The sequence below is a fragment of the Myotis daubentonii genome, chromosome 1 (genome assembly GCF_963259705.1).
Source record: "Myotis daubentonii chromosome 1, mMyoDau2.1, whole genome shotgun sequence".
Classification (NCBI taxonomy): Eukaryota; Metazoa; Chordata; class Mammalia; order Chiroptera; family Vespertilionidae; genus Myotis; species Myotis daubentonii.
Window position 1 is genome coordinate 17,309,044 of NC_081840.1, and position 22,754 is coordinate 17,331,797.

Genomic DNA, 22,754 nt, shown 5'->3' on the forward strand with positions numbered 1-22,754 from the left:
CTGCCCCTTGAATGTGTTGCTTATGATGTGTAGAGTTTTAATCTGGTATGGTCTGACACTGACCACTGGGTACACTGGCTCTTGGGTCTCCAGGCAGGTGCAAAGTCAGCCACTGCCTGAGGCCACTCAGCAGGAGCTACAGAGAGATCTTTAGATTCCTCCTCTAATATTGGTTATTAGTATTATTTTATTATTAGTAGTAATAATAGTTGTATATGTTTAGGTGAGAAATGATTGGAAGCTAAATTAAAGAAGTAGCAGTGGGGAAGGAGAGGAGGAAGAATTTTGCATGATATTTAGTTTTTAAGTCTTGGCAACAGTTTGATTTAGGAGGGGGTGAGAAAACACTTTGGGTACCTGGATAGATGAGTGATGGTGCCAATTCCTGAGAAGGGACTACAGGAGGAAATGCTGATTTTAATGGAGAAAGTAGGAGTTCAGTTTGTATACACTGAGTTTGAGATAATTTTGCTAAATCTCTGGGGAAATTCCTACATGTAGTAGGAAAGGTTATATGGTCTGACATTGGGTAGACAGAGACAGTTTGAGCCTTGAGATAAATATCTGATAGGCAAGAGTATATTAATAGCTATAACATCTTTGGGGTGTCCCACATTTTAAAAATTAATAATTGAAAAAATAATTGAGAAAATTAGAGCCAAGAAATAGCTAAAAGTATTTGAAGAAGAGGATAATGCAGGTCTCAGGAAGACCCAGAAAAAGCAATAGAAGATGCAGCCATATGAGGACACGATACACTAGAGCTCTCAGGTCAAACCAATAATGTCCACTGTGTCAGTGAAACCACAAAAATAGATTTAAATTGTATTAAAAAGTCTGCATTTCCAAGACCACAGGAGAAATAGAAAGTACAAAAAGAGAAATTTTTACCTCTAACATCGCAGCTGACATTCCTGTACAAGGTGAGGGAAATATCTCACTTGGAACCCATCTTCCTTTGGTATATTTCTTCTGAGAACTGGGGCTGAAGTAGTTTACCATGTGTAACGCTAGCTTTGTAAGAAGAGCTGACTTATTTTAGGTGTTTAAAACAAAAACAAAATCAAGGAGCATACAGTTATCATAGAAGCTACAGTGATCTAGGATTGAAATTGACAAATTAAAAAAAAATGAAAAAGGAAAGGGTAAGTATAATTGTTCTGGGATCAAGAGTTTCTGTTCTTGCCCAGCTGGAGTGGTTCAGTGGTTGAGCATCAATCTATGAACCATAAGGTCACGGTTTGAATCTAGGTCAGGGCACATGCCCAGGTTGCAGGCTCAATCCCCAGTGGGGGGCATGCAGGAGGCAGCCTATCAATAATTGGCTCTCATAGTTGATGTTTCTATCTTTCTCTCCCTCTCACTTCCTCTCTGAAATAAAGAATATATATATTTTTTAAAAAGAGTTCCCATTCTCCTGTAAGAATGAGGTAAAAATGAAAACTATACAGTAGTAGAGGCTTAAGTTTTATTTTACAAAGCTAAGTCTGTGAGGCATGCAATATTACTTTATTTATTTTAAATCAAATTAATTTTGGCCCTAAGCTTCAATACCAGAGAGATAGCAATAATTTTACTCTGAGTTATTATTGGGACTCCTGCCTGATTTAAAAGTGTCATGCAAAAAAATCTTTGGCTGCTCTGGCCTGGTGGCTCAGTTGGTTGGAGCATTGTCCAGGACACCAAAAGGTTGCTGGTTCAATTCCCGATCAGGGCACATACCTAGGTTACCAGTTGAGACACGTAGAGGAGGCATCCGATTGATGTTTCTCTCTCAGATCAATGTTTCTCTCTCTCTAAAAATAAATAAATAAAACATATCCTTAGGTGAGGGTTTAAAAAATCTTTGGGTAAGTATGTCTTTCAGGGCTTTGTTCTGGTGACCACTTAAAAGTCTATGATCCTTTAAAGCAGTGATTTTCAACTCTTTTCATTTCATGGCGTCATACATTAATTACTAAAATTTGTGGCACGCCAAAAATATATATTTTTTGCCTACCTGACAAAAAATAGATATAAATTTTATAATCCTCATCTGAGGATTTTTTAATTAATTTTTTTTAGAGAGAGAAACATCAATGTGAAAGTGAAACATAAATTGATTGCCTCCTGTATGGGCCCTGACTGGGGATCAAACCCTCAACCTAGGTACATACCCTGACTGGAAATCATACCCACATCCCTGTCGGTGTATATGATGACACTCCAATATACTGAATCACCTGGCCAGGGCAAAAATAGATATAATTTTGATTCATTCACATGGAACAGCTACTGTTGTGTTGGCTATTTTTAATTTTTTATTTTATTTTACAGTTTAAGGGAAAGAGTTCAGTGCCCATGACTAAATAGTCAGGTATTATGTGTTTTAAGAATTCTGTGGCACACCAGTTGAAAATCACTGCTTTAAAGTCGTGGGTGCTCTTGCTCTTTCCTGGGCAACTTCAGGGCCTAGGAATCTGAATAGTCAACCACAAATTGCAGACCTGCAGAAAATATACTTCAAGATTTCCAAAAGAGGAAATCAAAAGATTTTTAAAATGGAGGAAAATTAGGAAAATTTTTTGCTAACAGATCCACTTTAAATGAATGACTAAAGGAAGTTTTTTAAACAGCAAATATTACATGGTTGAAACAAAATTATAACACCATCCCACATGGCTCTAAATATACTAGTATGTAGAGAAAATATTTATTATATTCATAAGTGGGGGATGTAAAAGGACATAAAAACAAGTAAGATTTCTATATGTCACTCAAACTAGTAGAACAACAATGCCAAATGGACTGTGATAAGTTATGTATATACTGCCCTCACTTGCTGGCCTGGTCGCCCCTAACTGCCCTCTCCTCCAGGCCTGGTTCCCCCAACTGCCCTCCCCTGCAGGCCTGATCCCCTCTAACTGGCCTCCTCTGCTGGCTCAGTCACCCCTAAGTGCCCTTTCCTGCAGGCCTGGCCGCCCATAACTGCCCTCCCCTGCAGGCTGGGTCCCTCCCAATTGCCTTCCTCTGCCAGCCTGGTCGCCCCCAACTGCCCTCCCCTACCGACCTGATTTGCCCCAACTGCCCTCCCCTGCTGGCCTAATCGCCCACAACTGCCCGCACCTGCTGGTCATCTTGTGGTGGCCATATTGTGCCCACATGGGGTCGGCCATCTTGTGCGAGGGCATGACAGTCAATTTGCACATTACCTCTTTATTATGTAGGGTAATGTAATACCTAGAGCAACTACTGAAAAAGCTGAACAATGAGATAAATTTAAAAATGCTATAGATAAATTAAAAAGGAATTCTAAAAATGGTTACAAAATATCAAAAGTCAAGAAAAAGAAAACAAAAACAAAAAATGGAATAAACAGAAAACAAAAAAGTGACAGATATTTCATTTATCTATTTTGTTGTTGTTGCTTATGTTATTAGTATAATAACTATTAGAGGCTCAGTGCATGAAAATTCATGCACTGGAGGGGGGATCCCTCAGCCCGGCCTGCCCCCTCTCACAGTCCGGGAGCCACCATCTTTGTGATGGTGTGAGGGTCAATTAGCATATTCCCTCTTTATTGGATATCATGAAATTATTAACTAATCTAAATTTGTAAATATTTATTCTTATGTTTTCTTTTTCTGTGTGTGTGTGATTTTTTTGTTGTTGTTGACAATGTTACATATATCCTCCATTTCCCCCTTTGCCTCTCTCCACCCAGTTACACTTACATTTTCTTCTAAGAGTTTTCTAGTTTAGGCTTTTACATTTAGATCTTTGATCCATTTTGACTTAATTTTTGTGTCTGGTGCGAGGTAAGAGTCTAACCCTTGGCACTCTTATTGAAAATAAATTTACCATAAATGTGTTTATTTCAAAATTCACAATTTATTCCATTTATTTTTATGTTTATGCTTATACTAATACCACACTGTCTTGATCACTGTAGCTTTGTAGTAGGTTTTGAGTTTGGGAAATGTGAGTCCTCCAAATTTTTTTTAAAAATATATTTTATTGATTTTTTACAGAGAGGAAGGGAGAGAGATAGAGAGTTAGAAACATCGATGAGAGAGAAACATCGATCAGCTGCCTCCTGCACATCTCCTACTGGGGATATGCCCGCAACCCAGGTACATGCCCTTGACTGGAATCGAACCTGGGACCTTTCAGTCCGCAGGCCGACGCTCTATCCACTGAGCCAAACCGGTTTCGGTGAGTCCTCCAAATTTGCTTTACTTTTTCAAGATTGTTTCGGCTATTCTGCATTTCTTGCATTTCCATATGAATTTTGGGAGCAGCTTATTTATTTCTGCAAAGAAGTTTGTTGGTATACTTATAGTGTGGACAAAAAGGGGCCACATTCTAACAAGCACAGGGAAGGCCTACATGGCAGACCTTACAAATTTAGAGACCACATGGGATAGACTGAAATTGAAACCTACTAACTAAAGCAGTTTATGGCAGGTAGTCATGTTCTAGGCCAGTATTTTTCCCTAAGAAAGGTGAACCTTTGCCTTATCTGAGCTTGTCTGTTGTCTTATTTTGCATCTAAGATAACATATCTGTTAACATACCTTTGGAATATCAAATTTATTTATTTTTTTCCTAACAAAGGTCAATCTTTGCCTTAACTGAGTGTTGTGAAAACCCAGGCAAAGACAAGACAGGAGGAGAAATGGGTGGCTTGTTTTTAAATATGACTTTTCAATTGAAATTGCTTTCTGAGAGTCTGTACAAAAACTTTTATTGCATAAATGAGAGCCTAAACTCATTAGGCTCTGACAATAAGGGGCACTTCCTTCCTCCAGCCTGAATCTTGGATTTGGTGAATAAGTTCTCGCCTTTTTAGCTCACAAGTTTGCATGGCACTAAAAAGTTTTATGTTAAATAAAAAGTTTTTATGTTAGCAAAAAAGTTTAATTTCTTTTAAGTTTATAGCTGGATTAAATGAATATCTTTAGCTTATTTAAACGACCATCACAGGTAGTAACAATAAAATGAGTCTAGATACACATCAATTGAGAAATTGGGTGTGTTTAGTAGACAGTGTGTACAGGTAGAAGAAAATGAGGAACAAGCTAAGTTAAAGAATGAGAAGGGAAGAGCCATTTGCAAGAATGGGAAAGAGGCCAAAGAAAATTTATGAAAATCTGTGCCTGAATCAAACAGGAAAAAATAATGGCTATTAACTGTGAATAGTATGAGCTTTCATGCTATTAAAATTTACTATAAATTACTGTTTTGGGATCACTGTGCTAAAGAACAAATGACATTTTGTTTAAAAAAGAAAGAACTAGTCCTCATACTGGGCTCTGTTTTACTTCAAAGTCATTTTCCAAGGAATAATATAAGAGCCAATGTGAAATATGACATTTCAAGCCTGGGATTTCATGTCTATATATAGTTTATCTCCTACATTAAAAAGAAAAGATGTTTTCATGAAATTTTACTCACCTGTTAGCAAAGTGCATGCATTTTAAAGTTGAGAAATTCTGGAGTTTCTTATCAAAACATCTCCATCTGCATCCCCAGCTTCTTAGCAAGGAATGCAAACATGCACACAATGAGCTCATTTAACTAATATTTCTTGAGATTTGAAATGGCAATGCTGTGTGGACTTACGCAGCACAAGGTCCTGTGCCTGGAGAAGTTAGATTCCAGGTAGTGAGATAAAAATAAAATAACAGAAGCTCATAATGATGCAGTTTAAAAATCTATTGTGTGGGAAGAGATTAACCAAAAAAAACTTATGTGAATATATGAATAACCCATGAACACAGACAATAGTGTGGTAAATTCCTGGAGGATGGAGTACAGGGTGGAGGGGATCAATGGGGAAAAAAGAAGACCACCTGTAATATTTTCAACAATAAAGGTAAATTTTAAAAAACAATGTTAAACATATTATTAGATGTGAAAAATATGAAAGGTGTAAAAATAACAGTAATTATAAAAGTGATAACTGTAGTGGCAGTCATTTATTTAAAAGATCTATTATGCAGCTTCATACATCTGAACTGGACCAAATCAAAACATTGAGTACCTGTATAATAGGTGGAGATGTTTTAGAGGAGCTATGGGGGTAGTGGCTAAAAAGTCAGGTGAAATGAGAATGTATCATGTTGTACAAAGAACCAAATGTTCTTTATGAGATGGGAGTTTGAGAAAAAATCATGAAGTTCTCAGATAAGATTGCCAGTATCCAATTATAAAGCAGCAAGCATATTTGATCCTTCTGTTTGTAGTGGTCAGCAAACTGCGGCTCATGAGCCACATGCAGCTCTTTGGCCCCTTGAGTGTGGCTCTTCCACAAAATACTGACTTCTGCGCATGGGCCGCGAAGTTTCAATCACACTGAACATGCGCCTCTGCATGTGGTATTTTTGTGGAAGAGCCACACTCAAGAGGCCAAAGAGCCGCATGTGGCTCACGAGCCACAGTTTGCCAACCACTGGTTAGGGGAAAGAGGAAGATTTTAAGAGATGATGGGTCAGTATAAACACTGTGTATGGGGGGTGAGGGTTGGGGGGAGAAACGCAATGAAAAAAGGACTGAAAGTTGTGGATCGGCATGATTGGCATGGCCCTCAAAAGATTTCAGTATTATCTGGGGGCATGGTGCTACCTTTGGATCCTGAAGCAGGCAGGGAAGGGACCTGCTAAAGATTGGGGGATCCAGAGTGCTGAGAAAGACACTATCAAAGTAATCAACTACTGGTATCTTCCACTTTGACCTCAATTTCTGGTTTCTGAAAGCCTTCCTCTCTATCCTCATGGCTACCACTCTAGTAGGATTATTACCTACTTTTGCTTGAGCCACTACACCAGACTCCTACTTGACATCCCTTACAAGAACTTCCCTCCTTTTGCTTAACCATTTTTTATTCTGATGATCAATCTTTTCAACCCCCCAATTTTAGCCGATCTGATTCTGCCTACTTGAAGTTCCTGCTTCACTAATTATTTTCAAGCACTTTCATAAACACTTAGGAACCTCATTTCATGCTATTGTTTTCTCAAATCTTTAGCCCTTGCCTCACCTAGCTCAGAATTTTAATATTTGCTTCTGTGCATTTGCTCAGCTGTTTTCTCAGCCCAACTTCCCTCTGTTTAGATTCTACTCATCCTCCAAAGCCCAATCTAAATCCTATTTTTAACTTGAAAACTTAGGCTACTTACTTCAGCTCACAAATATTTTCTCTTTTCCAATGTTTAAGTCTGTTAACTAGGATGCTGAGAAAGAAATGACCTCATTTAACATTTTGTTGAATCCTATAGTCTCATATTTCCATTCTGCTTCTCTAACCATAGAGTAAATATTTTGACAATGGAAGAAATTCTAAGAATCCTATAGTACCTCAGGCAGTAATGGGCAATATGCAGTTACCACACAGCACATATACTTGTTGACTGAGAAGCCATGTTGAATAAGATAAAATGTCACAAGGATGCAAAGTATAGGGAAGTGATCAAATGCAGAATGGCACTCATCAGAGATCATTTCCAAGGAAGGTAATATAATTTAGCAAAGGTTTCTGTGTCTTCTTTCTTTAAAGACTTAGCATGAGGGGGAGGAATAGAAAAGAAAATTTCAAAATATTATCTGGTCCACTGTGTTGTTTGGTACAAACACTCTAGGGAAAATGGAACCTGGAATATTTGATGGGCCCTCCAATTATGACATGTCAACCTGGAGGGTGCTTTATTTTCTTTTATGCCTCAGATCCCTATTCTTATTAATAGTGGAGATTATCCAAGGGCAAAGAATGTGTGGTCCTTTGGACCAGGGACTAGTTTCCAAAATTAAAATAGCTCCCTAATTATCATCTCTTCTGTCTCTAGTCCATTTCTGCCACCCATAGCAATGAAGAACTCCATTAAAAAACATTACTATTTTATTAAAAACGCTAAATTGATTTAGTATTCTTTTTAATTTCCCAGTAGGCTTTGAAGAGATTATGGAAGCATCTGTGTATGCCCAGAAGCAGTAATAACAAGAGCAGGAGAACCTGCATCATCTTGGGTGGCCCTTTCTGTTTCAGAAGTGACCTGAGTGGGGTCATTGACTTTACTGACTAGTTATAGTTCTTTGTCTTCTTTCAAATGGAAAACAAGGGAGATAATACTTCTCAATCCTCTTTTAGGAAGAAGTGAAAAAGGAACTTTTACTGAAGTAAAGAGCTTATGTAGATTACTTAATGGGCTTGTACTGTAGTCAGAGTTCATGCAAAAGCTGAGCAGGTTCATTCTTTACTTTTAAAAGAATTATTTATTTTTAAATTAAAGTTTACTTTCAGTATTATTTTGTACTAGTGGCTTGGTACACAGCTTCATGCACATTGAAAGGAAATTAATTAGAAGAAAGATTCATACAGTAATTACGTTACCACAAAAATTACATGTCAAAATAGTATATATATAATATAGTATTATAAAATTAAAATACAAAATATTTTAATATCACTATTTGCCCTTTTTCTATAATAGAAGTGTCAGAGATGAAAGAAAATTAATAAAATGTATATGAAAATAATATATAAATTGATTAATAAATAAAAACATGATATAAAAACCATGACATGATATAAAAATAACAAAAACATGATATAAAAACATTGATAAAAACAATGATTGATAAATTGATTAATAAATAAACAACAGCATGATATAACAACAACAAAGACATGATATAAAAACAACAAAAACATGACATAAAAACAACAAAAACATGATATAAAAATAACATTGATAAAAACAATGACTGATAAATTGATTAAACTTATTCTAATGTCTCCCTGTATACCACATTAAGAGTAAAAACACTTTCAGAGTGCTTGACTAATTTCCCTTGTGATGAAGTATTTACAACGTTAATTTTAACATTACATGCTCTTTGAACTTGAGAGAAAGCAACATATGACTGAACATGTCCAAAAACGTGTTCAGGTAGGAATATTCCTACTCTGTTTAGAGTTTGTCCTTATGATTATTACTAGTCATCACAAATGCTGGCATCATGGGAAACTGTCTTTGAATTAATTTAAATGGGAGGCCAGTATCAGATGGGGACAAATCAATACTTGGAATAAGCTTCAGAGGTATGTTGTGCCAATAGTTGGTCTTCAGACATATTCTGTCAATGATGTCACTTTCTTTCAGCTTTAGAGGTACATTGTTCCAATAGTTGGTCTTCAGATACATTCTGGCATCGTGTGTGATTGGTTTCAGCAAGAGCTTTATATGCATCGCGAATGTGCATGTCAACATTTATTTTTAAACTAGAGGGCCAGTGTATGAAATTCATGCACCAGTGGGGTCCCTCTGCCTGGCCTGCAGGATTGGGTTAAAACTGTCTCTCTGACATCCCCTGAGGGGTCCCGGATTGTGAGAGGGTGCAGGCCAGGCCAAGGGATCCCACTGGTGCACGATCGGGGCTGGGGAGAGACACGGGAGGTTGGCCAGCCAGGGAGGGAATGCAGGAGGGCTCCAGGGAGTGTCCGGCCAGTCTTGCTCAGTCCTGATCAGCTGGACCCCAGCAGCAAGCTAACCTACTGGTCAGAGCGTCTGCCCCCTGGTGGTCAGTGCACATCATAGCGAGAAGTTGAGTGGCCTTAGCATATCATTAGCATACTAGTATTTTGCTTTGATTGGTTGAATGGCCGACCAGACGACTGGACACTTAGCATATTAGGTTTTTATTATATAGGACTAGAGGCCTGGTGCATGAAATTCGTGCACAGAGGGGGAGGTCCCTCAGCCTGGCCTGCACCCTCTCCAACCCGGGACCCCTTGGGGAATGTCCACAGGGATCAGGCCTAAACTGGCAGTCGGACATGACTCTAACAATCCGGGACTGCTGGTTTCTAACTGCTCACCTGCCTGCTTGCCTGATTGCCTCTAACCCCTCTGTCTGCCTGCCTGATCACCCCTAATAACCTCTGCCTTAGCCCTTCACCCGGGCCCCATGATTCCCTCCTCTGCTGGCTGCAGGCACATAGGACTCTGGCTGGCTTCGCCCGGGCAGGCCACAGCCACAGGGGACCATGAGCAGGTGGCTTTTCTCCATCTCCAGGGCTACAGGCACTGGCTTCTGGGACCATGGGGCTGGAGGCTTTTCTCCATCAGCTGGGCTGCAGGAGCAGGCACCCAAGACTGTGATGCTGGTGGCTTTTCTCCATTTCCCAGGCGGCAGGCTTTTATCCATCTCCCAGGCTGTGGGTGCTGCCGGGACCATAGGGCTGGTGTCTATTCTCCATCTCCCAGACTGCAGGCACTGGTGCCCGGGACTATGGGGAAGGCAGCTTTTCTCTGTCTCCTGGGCTGCAGGTGCTGGCATCCAGGACCGCAGGCAGGCAGGTTTGCCCAGCCCAGCTTTCTCAGGAAGGACATCTGGAAGGTCATCCAGAAGACATCCAGTCTAATTAGCATACCACCCTTTTATTAGTATAGATTGCCAGTGTGCGTCATATGTACCGGCCGCCCGGTCAGTCAGATGGTCAGACAGATGTATGGTTGGTCGCTTGGCCTTTTATATGTATACTAGAGGCCCGGTTCATAAAATTTGTGCTTAGGGGGGTGTCCCTAAACCTGGCCTGCACCCTCTCCAATCTGGGACATCCCTCTCACAATCCAGGACTGCTGGCTCCTAACTGCTCCCCTGCCAGCCTAGTTGATGCCTAACTGCTCCCCTGCTGGCCTGATCACCCCCAACTGCCCTCCACTGTGGGCCTGATTTCCCACAACTGCCCTCCCCTGCTGTGACCTGCCTCCTCCACTGGGGCCCACCTCCTCCACACAAGGTGGAGGAGACACCAGGACCAGCCTCCTTTGCACTAAATAGAGCTGCGGGACCCCCAGGCCTCACTGCGTGGAGTGGCCACCAGGCCCTGCCTCCACTGTGCGTGCAGCCATCTTGTGGTGGCCATCTTGTGACGATGTCGCACAAGGGCGACGTGCGAAGGCATCATGTCACCTAGGCTTTTATTATATAGGATAGATTAATTTCAGGTGTACAGCATAGTGATTAGGCAATCATATAATTTACAATTATATTACAAAGTGATCCCCTGATATTTCTAGTACCCACTTGGCCCCATACATAATTATTGCAATGTTATTGACCATATTTCCTATGCTGTATTTTATATCCCATGACTATTCTGTAACTACCAATTTGTATGCCTCAATCCCTTCAGCTTTTGCACTCAGTCCCCCAACCTCTTTCCATTGGACAATCACCATTCTGGTCTCTGTGTCTATGAGTTTTTTTTTCAGTTTTGTTTGTTTATTTATTTTGTTCTTTAGATTCCACATATAAATGAAACCGTATGATATTTGTCTTTCTCTGACTGACTTATTTCAGTTAACAGAACACCCTCTAGGTCCATCCATGCTGTCACAAATGGTAGATTTCTTTTTTTTATGCTGAATAACATTCCATTGTGTAAATGTATCACAACAGTTTTATCCATTCATCTACTGATGGACACTTGGGTTGCTTCCATAGCTTGGATCTTATAACTAATGCTGCAGTGAATGTAAGGATGCATATATTTTTTTAAAATGAGTATTTTGTGTTTCTTCAGATAAATCCCCAGAAGTAAAATCACTGGTATGAAGGGTTCCTAAAAAATTAAAATAATGGAGTCAGTTCATTCTAAACTTGTTTTTATGTATGACATATCCTTTATGGTGAAACTAATGTACCAACTTCTAAGCCAATTAGAAAGCTATTGTTTGTTAGCTCCAAGCCCCACTCTTCTAAAATCCAATTTCTGATGCTGAGGCTAAGACTTTGCAAACCTCATTTCAGCATGGCCACCTGGCTCCCCACTGAACTCTGCCAATGGAGGACACTAGATGGAGATGATAAGGCTGAATGAGGGAGAATGGATTCCTTCCTGTTTGTTTCTTGCCTGTTTCTTCTGACTGTGCAATACCATTTCACCTTAGCATCAGCAGTATTTTCCTATAACAACAGCTGAATTTATTTTGCAGTTTTTCCAACCCTTGTGGAGTTGGGTTATGGCACTACTTCAGAGACACCAGCACCAGCTAGCACACACTTCTGAGAAGTTCGTGTTTCAGCTCCACTGGGTCTTTCCTCTAGACCTCTAAGTTTTAAACATATCACCCCCTTCCATTTATTCTTCCAGGCCAAGGAGTGTGGCTGCATTCTGCAATCAATACCTCCATAATACCTTCATGCAGTGGTAGGCAAATTCACGTCTCTATTGTCTATGGCTACTTTTATTCTATAAGAGAAGATATGAGTACTGTGATGGAGACCATATGACTGCAAAGCTGAAAATATTTAGTATCTGGCCATTTGCATGTATGATTTACTGAACCCTGCCACAGTGTTCTGTTCTTGCCTTTTTAGTTAACAACTTGGCATGAAATTAAAAAGTTTTATGTTAAATTCTCTGTGCAAATAATTGATATGGTTTCTGTCTCCTGCTTGAACACCGACTGATACAAAAATTGGTTCCACAAGTGATCCCAGGAAACAGATGCTCCCAATGTGAATCTGAGGACTGGTTTAGTCATGTTCTTTGACTTGAACACATGCTGAAATTAGTTACTAGTAATCCATGGCATGCAGTAGCATCTCAAATAAATGTATGACTTCCAAGGTGGAAATCGTCTTTTCTCTTATTCATATCCAAAGATCTTGGCAGGTATTTTATATAAATGCTGCCATGTGTGGAGATAGAAGAGAGAATATGTATGCAAGTTTCATTACAAATCTGATCACCATTGGAAAAGCAACTCAGCACAAGACCCTACTTGGGTGGCCACGATTGGTTGCCTACTTAGCAACCATCCTTTCATTTTTTTTTCCCTTGCAAGTAGAATTATGCTTTCTTCTACAGTATGACATGTACATCAGAGGAGACTTGATCTCCCCTTAGCACGAGGGAGTGGGAAGTGAGTCTTGATTAAGTGAATCCAGCCTTAGTAATTCCCTTTGATAATGGTATCTGATGCAATTATGGGCAATGAAATGAGCTGGCAAGACTGCTGAGGGGTGCCTAGGAAAGGATAAAAGGAGATGATGCATGGGAAGCAACAATCCTGTTTCTCTCTCTCTCTCTCTCTCTCTCTCTCTCTCTCTCTCTCTCTCTCTCTCTCTCTCTCTCTCTCTCTCATTGTGGTTAGATGAGGAGATGATGCCTAGAGCTCATGCAACCAAAATGTGATAACAAAGGGAGGAGCTGGCACACTGTGAGTGGCAGTATCGAAAAATGGAAAGAAAGTGGGTCTTTGCTGATGTCATAGAGATCTTGTATTAATCAACTAGTGTATTTTTTATACAACAGATGTCTGTATGAAGTCACGTTTACTAGCAATTGGCTTTTTTTTTTTACTTGCATCTCAAAGTGTCATAACCATATCACTTTCTTCAGTAAAGGTCAGCTTTACCAATGCCCATGTACAGATGTGATAGGCATTTCATTCTGCCTAAGATCTTGATGCCTGAGGCCACAGAAGTCTGCCATCATATGCAGGAATGCTTTTAGAGCTCCAAAGTTCTAGCAGACTAATTTAGAGAGTAGGTAGGATGCTGGCCATTTCTGAAGCTCATCAAATAAGAACATTTAAAGTCGGGTGATCAGCATGTGTAGGGAAACTGAACCTAAACAGCCCTTTCAAACCCAGCTATGCTCTGGTGAGGCATTCCTGTGCAGTGTGTTATGTGTTACCATGTTATGAAACTAGCTTTGACATTTGGATGTCTACCATTTGGTGAGTGGTTAGTTATGAAATACTACTGGTTCAACAGATTATACTTTTGGAATAAAGCCTGCACTTCTGGGATCTTTTTAGTGGCTGGTTTATTTGTATTTCCAAGGCCATTTTTCCAATAAGCCAACACAATCAAATTACATGCAGCTTTGAAGACATTCTACCTTACAGTTTGACATTTTAATTAGGACTTTAAAGAGATAATAATCACTGCCCACAACTTCCCCAATGTTACCCTGAAATGGGTCAGTTAATTAGGGTCCCAGAAAAAAACACACACACTGCATACATTTCTTTTAAATTGTTTTTCCAAACTTCCCTCACCACATCTCTTGGCTTCAACTCAGACCAAATCAAACAAACATCAGGGAAGGGTTCAATCTATCCGGCCTTCTAAAAAATCTAAGGGTGCAAATAAGGAAGTCAGTCTGTGTCTATCATCTAAAAATGTATGTTTTATCCTGCATAAGATATTTTTCTTTCATTTCAAGATTGCTTTTGAAAGAAACACCATGCCAGTTCATTTCATTACATCACTCTCTATGGAAACCTTTAGGATCCTGTTCACCTGATCCCTATGATTCTTTATCTACACTTTATTTTTCTTTATCTCTTTTAAGGTAACATTATTAATCAGTGGTCCCACTAAGGAATTTTTTAATGCTCACTCTATTAAATTTCTTCTAAGTGGATTTTACAAGGTAGAAGGGAAAAGGAATCTATCTATTATTGAGCAACAAAGGGGCCCAGGGTGTAATAGCAATTTAAGAAATGAATTCTGTACGGTTGGGCAGATTATGTGTAACAGGATGTTCACTGCCTCCCAAGCCTTGCCCCTCCCAATCCCTTGGGTCAATAGACAAGAATGGAAATGTGGTGAATGTCTGAGTTGTTTGGCTAATGCTCTGATGTGTTTTGACACATTCAGGAGGGAGAGGTGGCTGCTGCTTCCCAGAAGGGGCTTAAGGATATAACAATATGCCAGGCAAGTACCTTCAAACTCATGTTTGGACCTGACGACATGAATCTCAGTCTCCAGTTGGACAATAAGTTGGAAGATCTAGCTCAATTCATGAGACCTAGCAGTTTATACAGTAAATTTATTTGGGTGTTATCCTATACTAATAAAAGACAAACATGCAAATTGACCGTACTTTTGCTATGCCTTAAGCCACGCCCACCAGCCAATCAGAGTGACTATATGCAAATTAACCCAACCGAGATGGCGGCCAGCAGCCACAGAGCGGGAGCGAGCAGGAGGCTTGCTTGCTCCAGTGATGGAGGAAGCCAAGCTTCCCCGCCTGCCTCGGCCGGGCTCTGAGCTCCACTGAAAGCAACAAAGTTTCAATTATAGAAGGTAAACAAACCCCAGATACCTGCTTTCAGCCAGCTGTGGCCAAGGAGCTGGAGTGAGCAGGAGTGGGTTGCCCTGGTGATGGAGGAAGCCAAGCTTTCCGCAGGCCTTCGCTAAAGGCAACAAAGTTTCAATTATAGAAGGTGAATAAATCCCAGAATAAAAAAAAAGAAAAAAAGGAGAGGCTGGGAGCTTACATCACCAGGGTGCTTGGCCAGCCTGAAAATGGCCCTCAGCCCCTCACCCAGACTGGCCAGGCACCCCAGTGGGGACCCCCGACCCTAAAGGGGGTGTGGCCAGCCTGAAAACAGCCATCAGCCCGTCACCCAGGCTGGCCAAACCTCCAAGGGGTGAGGGTCCCCACTGAGGTGGACATCCTCTGAGGGGTCCCACACTGCAAGAGGGCATAGTCCAGGCTGAGGGACCCCCCAAGTGCACAAATTTTTGTGCACCAGGCCTCTAGTTGGTTTATAAAGTTATATAGGTTTCAAGTACACATCTATAATACATCATTTGTATATTGTATTGTGTGCTCACCACCCCAAGTCAAATCTCCTTCCATCACCATATATTTGACCCTCTTTATCCTTTGCCACCACCCCTTGTACCCCCATTTCCCTCTGGTAACTACCAAGCTACTGATGTGTATATGAGTTTTTGTTTGTGTTTTTTTGTTCACTTGTTGCTTTTATGTTCCACATGTGAATGAAATCATATGGCTCTTGACTTTTTCTGTCTGATTTATTTTGCTGCATTTCATCTTTTCTTATGGCTGACTAGTATTCCATTCTGTATATGTACCACACCTTCTTTAGCCGCTCATCTATCCAGGGACACTTTGGTTGTTTCCATGTAATAATGTTTCTTAGTTTAATAGTTGGGCTGTTGGTGGTTAATTTGAAAGATATTCTCAATTTGTGACTTCATTGAAGATTTCTTTTTTAACATCCTGGTAAATGTATCCACTTCACTCTTGTTCATTGTCAGAGGCAGGTGTAGTGTGAATCAAATGAAATTCAAGCTCTCAGACTCCTTGCTTGCACAGGCATCTTCCAAGTCGCTAGCAAGAACTCTTGCAATGTGTTCACAAAATCATATGTTGGTTTTTTTGGTTTTTTTTTTTGTTGCAATATTTGAAAATATAGAATAATCTAACAACAATTAGGTATAATCACTGTGTACTTTTACAATCAATTTTATCATCTTTTTCTTAAAGAAGGACCTCCAAATTGCTTAGTCTTTAGGTTGAATAAACCTGGATCTGACCCCGTTAAACAGATAAATACCTTTTTAAGGTTGTAGGTCCTAGATTAAAAGAGTGTGCTATGTCCAGATCTTCACTAGGTAACTTTTCAAGATAGCCATTTATGCAAAGAAATATACTTGCAGCAAAGTTTTTTTGTCTTGTTCCTGTCACCATGTTTCCCTGTGATTTCACCAAATCTGAGACGTTGCTCGGATCTTAGGGGTTTAAACCAATTAAGATAAGTAAAGCACTCAAGATAGTGCGTATGCATTGCTAAGTCCTCAATGGATGCTATCCATAATTATTATTGTTATATTAATTTTCTCCAAATATTGCAGCCTTGTGTATTATTATTACCACCCTGAGAAATGCACCATTCCTCAGTTGTGTCATTTTAATTTTTTCTGCTATTACAAATATTTGTTTCACAATTTTCAGCCATCTGGGAGAATAATATAATACATTTTTTATGAAGGACCACCAAAAGTGATGATGGCTTAGTACAATGCCCCAAAGAGACATGGTGGAGGAGCAGAGGGAGCTGCTCCATTACTTACCAGCTGTGTGACCACCTTAGCTTCACTTTCTTCATCTGGGGGAAAAAAGAGATAATTCCTATTTTATAGGAATGTTTGGGGAATAAGTATGTGAAGCACTTACTACATTGTCTAGAATAGACTAGGGACTCAATGAAAGGACATCATTGTTGTAATCAGCCAATCTCAATGATGCAGTGTCTGAACCCCCAAAAAAGCATCTTTAGTGGAGAAATTCAGATGATTTTATGTCAGTTGAGGAGATATTCCAAGGCATGGTGCCTAGTGTTTCCTAAATCTGCTGCAGTTAAAATTTCTATACCTATGAACAACTTCATGTTTCCTAAGGTATAGGATAGAGAACAATGAAAAGAAAAAATTCTGGCATTATTAGGAATGCTGACAAGTTAACTCATAGGCTCACTTTATAGGGTTTTATAGCACTCAGAATTATAAATCTAAGTAATGCACTTTGAGGACACTAGAATTTAATTAAAATGTTATCCAAATGAAGTCTAAATTTATTTGCTTAATCAACCTAACCTTGTACTAGATTTCCATACAGATTTATGTAATAACTAGAGGCCTAGTGCACGAATTCATGCGCGGGTAGGGTCCGGCCCACCTAGCCCCAATTGGGGTGGATTGGGGCCAAGCCTGTCAGGAGGAGGAGATGGCAGGAGGTTGGCCAGGTGGCCCACCCCAATGGGGACCCAATCAGGGCTGGGCCAGCTGAGGGGAGGGGCCACAAGCAATTGGCCAGTGGCCCTGTCCCTGATTAGGGTGGGGGGTGGGCGATTGGAGGTGGGGACAGCCATGGGGAGGGGCTGTGGGGGCCAATTGGGGTGGGGCTGGCTGGGGGGAAGGGCCATGGGGGGCCCTTCGATGAGGGTGGGAGAGGCCAACCAGGGGTGGGGCCAGCTGGCAGGAAGGGTCCGGGGAGGTTGGCCGGCCAGCGCCACCCCTGATCAGGCCAGTTTGCTGGCTGCAGCGGGCGTCATAGCGACCAGTCGTTAAGGTCCTTACGATTGTTACAGTGTTCCAGTCGCTGGCTATATATATTAGTAATGATTAAGGTTTAGTGAGAAATAGCTTGCTGATAAAAATATTCCTCAAATCTCATTTGAAACTCCTTCCACTTGCTTTCACAATCAGAGATTTGAATGATTGATTTCTACATTACCTGGAAATTTTAAGAAAAAATATCTATAGTATTCCCTTAATTAACTTGAATAAACTGTTTGTAATTGCTTTGTTTCTACAATAATTATATAGATTGTCTCTTAACCACTTTGTTTGAAGAGGTCAAAATTGATAAGATCTTCTCCCAAACTTGAAGATGACTATAGTTTCAAGGGTGCTAGACCAAGCCAGGCATATCTACACAGACTCACATGAAACAAATGGATTATGTGCTACATAAAGGTATATATTTCCCTTGAAAAAATAAATATGTACCAAATATGAAATATATAAAATTCTAGACTATGAGCTTCTTAAGGACAGTGTCTAGCAGACTGCCTGGAATATAGTAGATGCTCAGCATACATTTGTAAAATGAGTAAATGAATGAACTGACTTAAACCAAATTAAGCAGAATAATTTGGACTTGGTAGGGAAATATCCTGAAGAATCTGAATCTTTGAGCTTCTTAAAGGATAATCAAATACTTTTAAGGCTTAGAAAGGAATTTAGTCCTTTAGAAAGGACTACATAGGCCAAACCACTTCATTTATACCGGCAGACTAATTAACTTATATAAACTAGTGATGGAACCAGGAGATTGAATGGAGGGCAAAATGAAGTGCACATAAATATATTATATTTCCAAGTAAATCTATAAATAATAATGATAATTTATATAATGATATTAAGAAAATGAGTGCAATGACAAGACTTGATATCTTCTGAAATTATTTGTGCTTTACTTATAGTTATCAATTTCATTCAGACTAACTCGCAAGGACTGTCCAGATAATTTTGTTATAAGAAAAACCAATTACATTGTGTACTATGTGAGAAAAAGAATATGTTAATCATGGTTAAGAGCTTGGAAATGTCTGTCTTTCAAAGGTTTCTATTATTATGAGTTTTTAAATATGTTTTTATTGATTTTACAGAGAGAAGAGGGGGGAGGAAGAGAGAGAGAAAAAAATATCTATGTGAGAGAGAAACACTAATCATTGCCTCCTGCCTGTCCCCTATTGGGGATCAAGCGTACAACTCAGGCATGTGCCCTTACTGAGAATCAACTGGTGACCTTTTGGTGCATGGAATGATGCTCAACCAACTAAGCCACACAGGCCAGGGCTATGATAAGGCTTGGCATCTATCTTGTACATGGTATAACTGAAAAGTTAGATGGAGGTGAAGAAAGTACAGTAGGTTTTATACAGTTGACAAAACCTGAAGCACAAAAATCCACATGACTCCAATTACTGTCAAACCCCATTTAGTTGATCATGGAAAGAAGGGGATACAAAACAGAGGGCACTGTGCCTTTGCATTTGTGAAGCAATCTTCTGTAGGAATCTGGGTTCCTAGACTGTGTGTGTGGCCTTGATTCATTGGATACCTGAGTTCTTCTTTGCTTGAGGTGTTTAGCTTCCTTAACCTCATGCAAAGCTACTTGCCTAGAGAGTCTTAGAAACCGGTTGCAGAAAACTTGGCTGTATCAGCTCAAATAACTGATCAGATTTTCAGGTCCCAAGGAAATTTAGGCTCAGCCAAACTTTTTAAGTCTTCGGAAGACTCTCTGGGTTGGTGCTTCTTAGAGGTGTTCTGCCCATTGGTAGCAGTCATGAGGTCTGGAGTATGCAGACTAGTTCCCTTTATAGCTTAGTTTTGAAAAACCACTGATGGGTGAGCTTGACTAGACCTTGAGTGGATGATCCATAGAATTGACATGGAATCCCAGACTAAAGTTGCATTGTCTTAAAACAAGAGATACACAATTCAGTCTATTTTTGGTGGTGAGTAAAAGAAGACTGGGAAAGTTCCAAAATTCAAGCACAGCAAAGCATTGAGTCTTGCCAGCATGAGACCAATGAGTACTAAAAGGAAGTTATAGCTACAGGTGGAAAAATTACTATTTTTGTTTTTTCCTTCCCAATGCCCTCAAAAGCTTTGGCAGATATGAACAGAAGCTTCTGCCCTTGCTGTACAAAAGAGAGGAGAGGGAGAGGGAGAGGGAGAGGGAGAGGGAGAGGGAGAGGGAGAGAGAGAGAGAGAGAGAGTGACAGAGAGAGAGAGAGAGAGAGAGAGAGAGAGAGAGAGAGAGAGAGAGAATATGAATGAGAATTTAAAGGAGAAAATTGAATCAATATCTGGACTTATCGAGTCAGGCCTGGCAGAGCAAATGTTAGGTTTTCAGTGAAATAATTTCTATAAGTTGGAATTAAATTGATTTGATGGCTTTGAGGCTAATACCTTTGGGTATCCTTTTGAAAGGATCTTTTGAAATGTCTGTTTGTAGAAGAGATATGAGGTTCAAAATAATATTTGAAAAATGTTAGGCATATCAAAAGAGAAATTTTATTAGAATATTCCTAATCTTTTTAAAATTAATCTTGCATCAGTTTTCATTAGGGGAACACTGAATAAACAACAAGTTCCTTAGCCATGTCTGGTATACTCAACTTGTGTGCTAGTTAGGAAGTTTTGCCAAAACATCAATTTTCTTTCTTAGCCTGGGGGAACTGAAGTAGCAAATGGATGTCACTTTTAAAAATAGGCACACAATTGTCTTTTTGGTGCATGCTACATGAAAGAGTTTAAAAGAAAAAAACACTTCCTTTCCCATAAAACTCCTTTTTGTTAGTATCCCAGAGTTAAGTGCCGAGGAGGTAAAGAGGGTGGAGAAATATCTCTGGCATTTAGCTTTAGGTTGCACAAACCACACTAAATGCTCTATGCTTTTATGATAGCACAGTATTCCTTTCCTGGATTTTCAAGTCTTTCAACATTTCCTTTGACCAGTGACCTTGTAGGAATTTTCCTACGTGTATATAGCAACTAGGAAGACAACACAATGTAGAAGTATTCCGTATTTCTTATCTGTGTGTCATTTGCTTGTTCTATGGTCACGGGAGATTATAATTTTCCAACCTCAAAGAATGTGTTTTGTTAATTCCTTTTCAAATGCTCCTTACTCAGTGAATGATTCAGAAGGGAAATGCTCAGATTCAGGTGAAGGGAGTCATAGCAAATACTTGCCAGACCACAAAATCTTCAGCTGCTTGGGCTTTTAAGGGTGATTTCAGTTGCTTAAGAATTTTGGTGTGAAAACAGTTTGTAGCTAATTTGTGGAAATTCTGCAACCATCACAAGGACAGGGATCATTGTCTGTCATTTATTCAGTTGAAGAGCCTTTTAACAATCAGCCTACTTTAATTAATTTTTTATTTCTTTATCATCATTGGGTACATTGTTAGATCTTCTAATAATTTACAAATTCAGGGGTAGAATTAGGGAAAGCAAGATTATCCTGCCTGTGCTTTGGTCTCAATGCCCTGACTCAGTCATTCTCAAATGTGAGCATGGCTCAGAGTCACTGAAAGGTGTGTTAAACTATGGATCTACTGACTTTCTGATTCAGTAGATCAGGGGGAGGGCCTGAGATTTATGTTTCTAAATAGTTCCCAGGTGTGGCTGATATGGCAGGTTTCAGGACCAAACTTTGAGAACCATTGCTCTAACCAGCCACCAACTCCCACCCATTCCAGCACATTCCACTTTTCCTTTGTGTGCAGATAACTTTTTCTAGTCTATTCTTCTTTCCCCACTCATTTTTAAATATGACGCTAAATATGCCAAATGTGTGTAAGCCAGCCATGTAACTTAATAACTTTCAAAATCGACAGTGTTCCTCTCATTTATTCACCTGGGCATTGTAGTAATGCAACTAGTTAGCTCAGGATGGATTGACATTTCCAAAGAGCACAGCCATTCTTGTGAGTTACGTAAGCTCAAACAGGGTCGTAGTAGAATTCTGTGCTGGAATGCAAGCTTATTTCTGTTCCACTATGGAGTGCTTGGCCCCAGTGGTGTCATTTGCTCATCAACCTGGCCTCTGGCTATCAGTGGAGGTGTTCCCTGAATGTTTGTTTTGGGAAAACAGTAGTTCATATTTTCATACAGTGAGACACGTATTGTCTCCAATGTATTTTCAAATCAGTTATGCCTCGGTTGTTGGGGAGATCTTAAAGTAGATCATCAAGTTGGTCATCACTAACACGCAGGAGGTGTAAATATAACCCATGTTAAGTGTGGTATAAATGCCAAGGAAGCAGTTTATCTTGTTAAATTCCATGGAGGGCAAGTGACACAGCAGCTGCAGATCTGTCCATAGTGGCCGGGGGGATACATGCCAGCACTTTGACGATCTTATCTGTATTCCCACAGGTGGGAAGTCCTTGGATGTGATCAGAACTACAATTATAATGGACTTGAGAAAGTCATTGAGAGAGGCAGCCACGCTTGCAATGCTCAGGACTAATTCAATGGATTTTCTTCCCATCTTCTGCAGCATTCGACAGCTTCTTTGGTGACCAGCTGCATTGCCTGGCAGTGGGCTCCAGTGCTCACAACTGCACACAGCAAGGAGCATTCTGAACAGTGATGTTCCAGTTTTAAAGGACAGAGCTGCAAACAAAGGTAGGCCTTTATTTTGGGTGAGGTCCTTTCAACTGCACAAAATCTCATGCCTGACCATGTGCCATTCACCACTGCCACACTCATGGCACTAGGCCTGTCTTCACTCTCTTCTTTTTGAATCCTGAAAGGGGCTAGGGATACTTGATGTCAGCAGCATGTCCTGAGTTTCCTGTTTCTTAACTCTCTCCATGTGCCATTTGCCTCTTTGCTTCTCTTCTTTATCACGTTCAGCT

At 40.1% G+C, this 22,754-nt stretch overlaps 1 long non-coding RNA gene across 2 annotated transcripts in view; it reads left to right on the plus strand.

The window, feature by feature from the left end:
• LOC132215565 (uncharacterized) overlaps window positions 1-22,754 on the plus strand; it is a 148,201-nt gene that overhangs the window by 40,170 nt on the left and 85,277 nt on the right. The window contains exons 1-2 of one of the 2 annotated variants that reach the window (XR_009448556.1): window positions 22,179-22,269; window positions 22,394-22,521. This is a non-coding gene — a long non-coding RNA (uncharacterized LOC132215565). Of the gene's footprint in view, window positions 1-22,178; window positions 22,270-22,393; window positions 22,522-22,754 lie in introns of those variants that run through there. The other variant, XR_009448561.1, reaches the window with a different exon arrangement.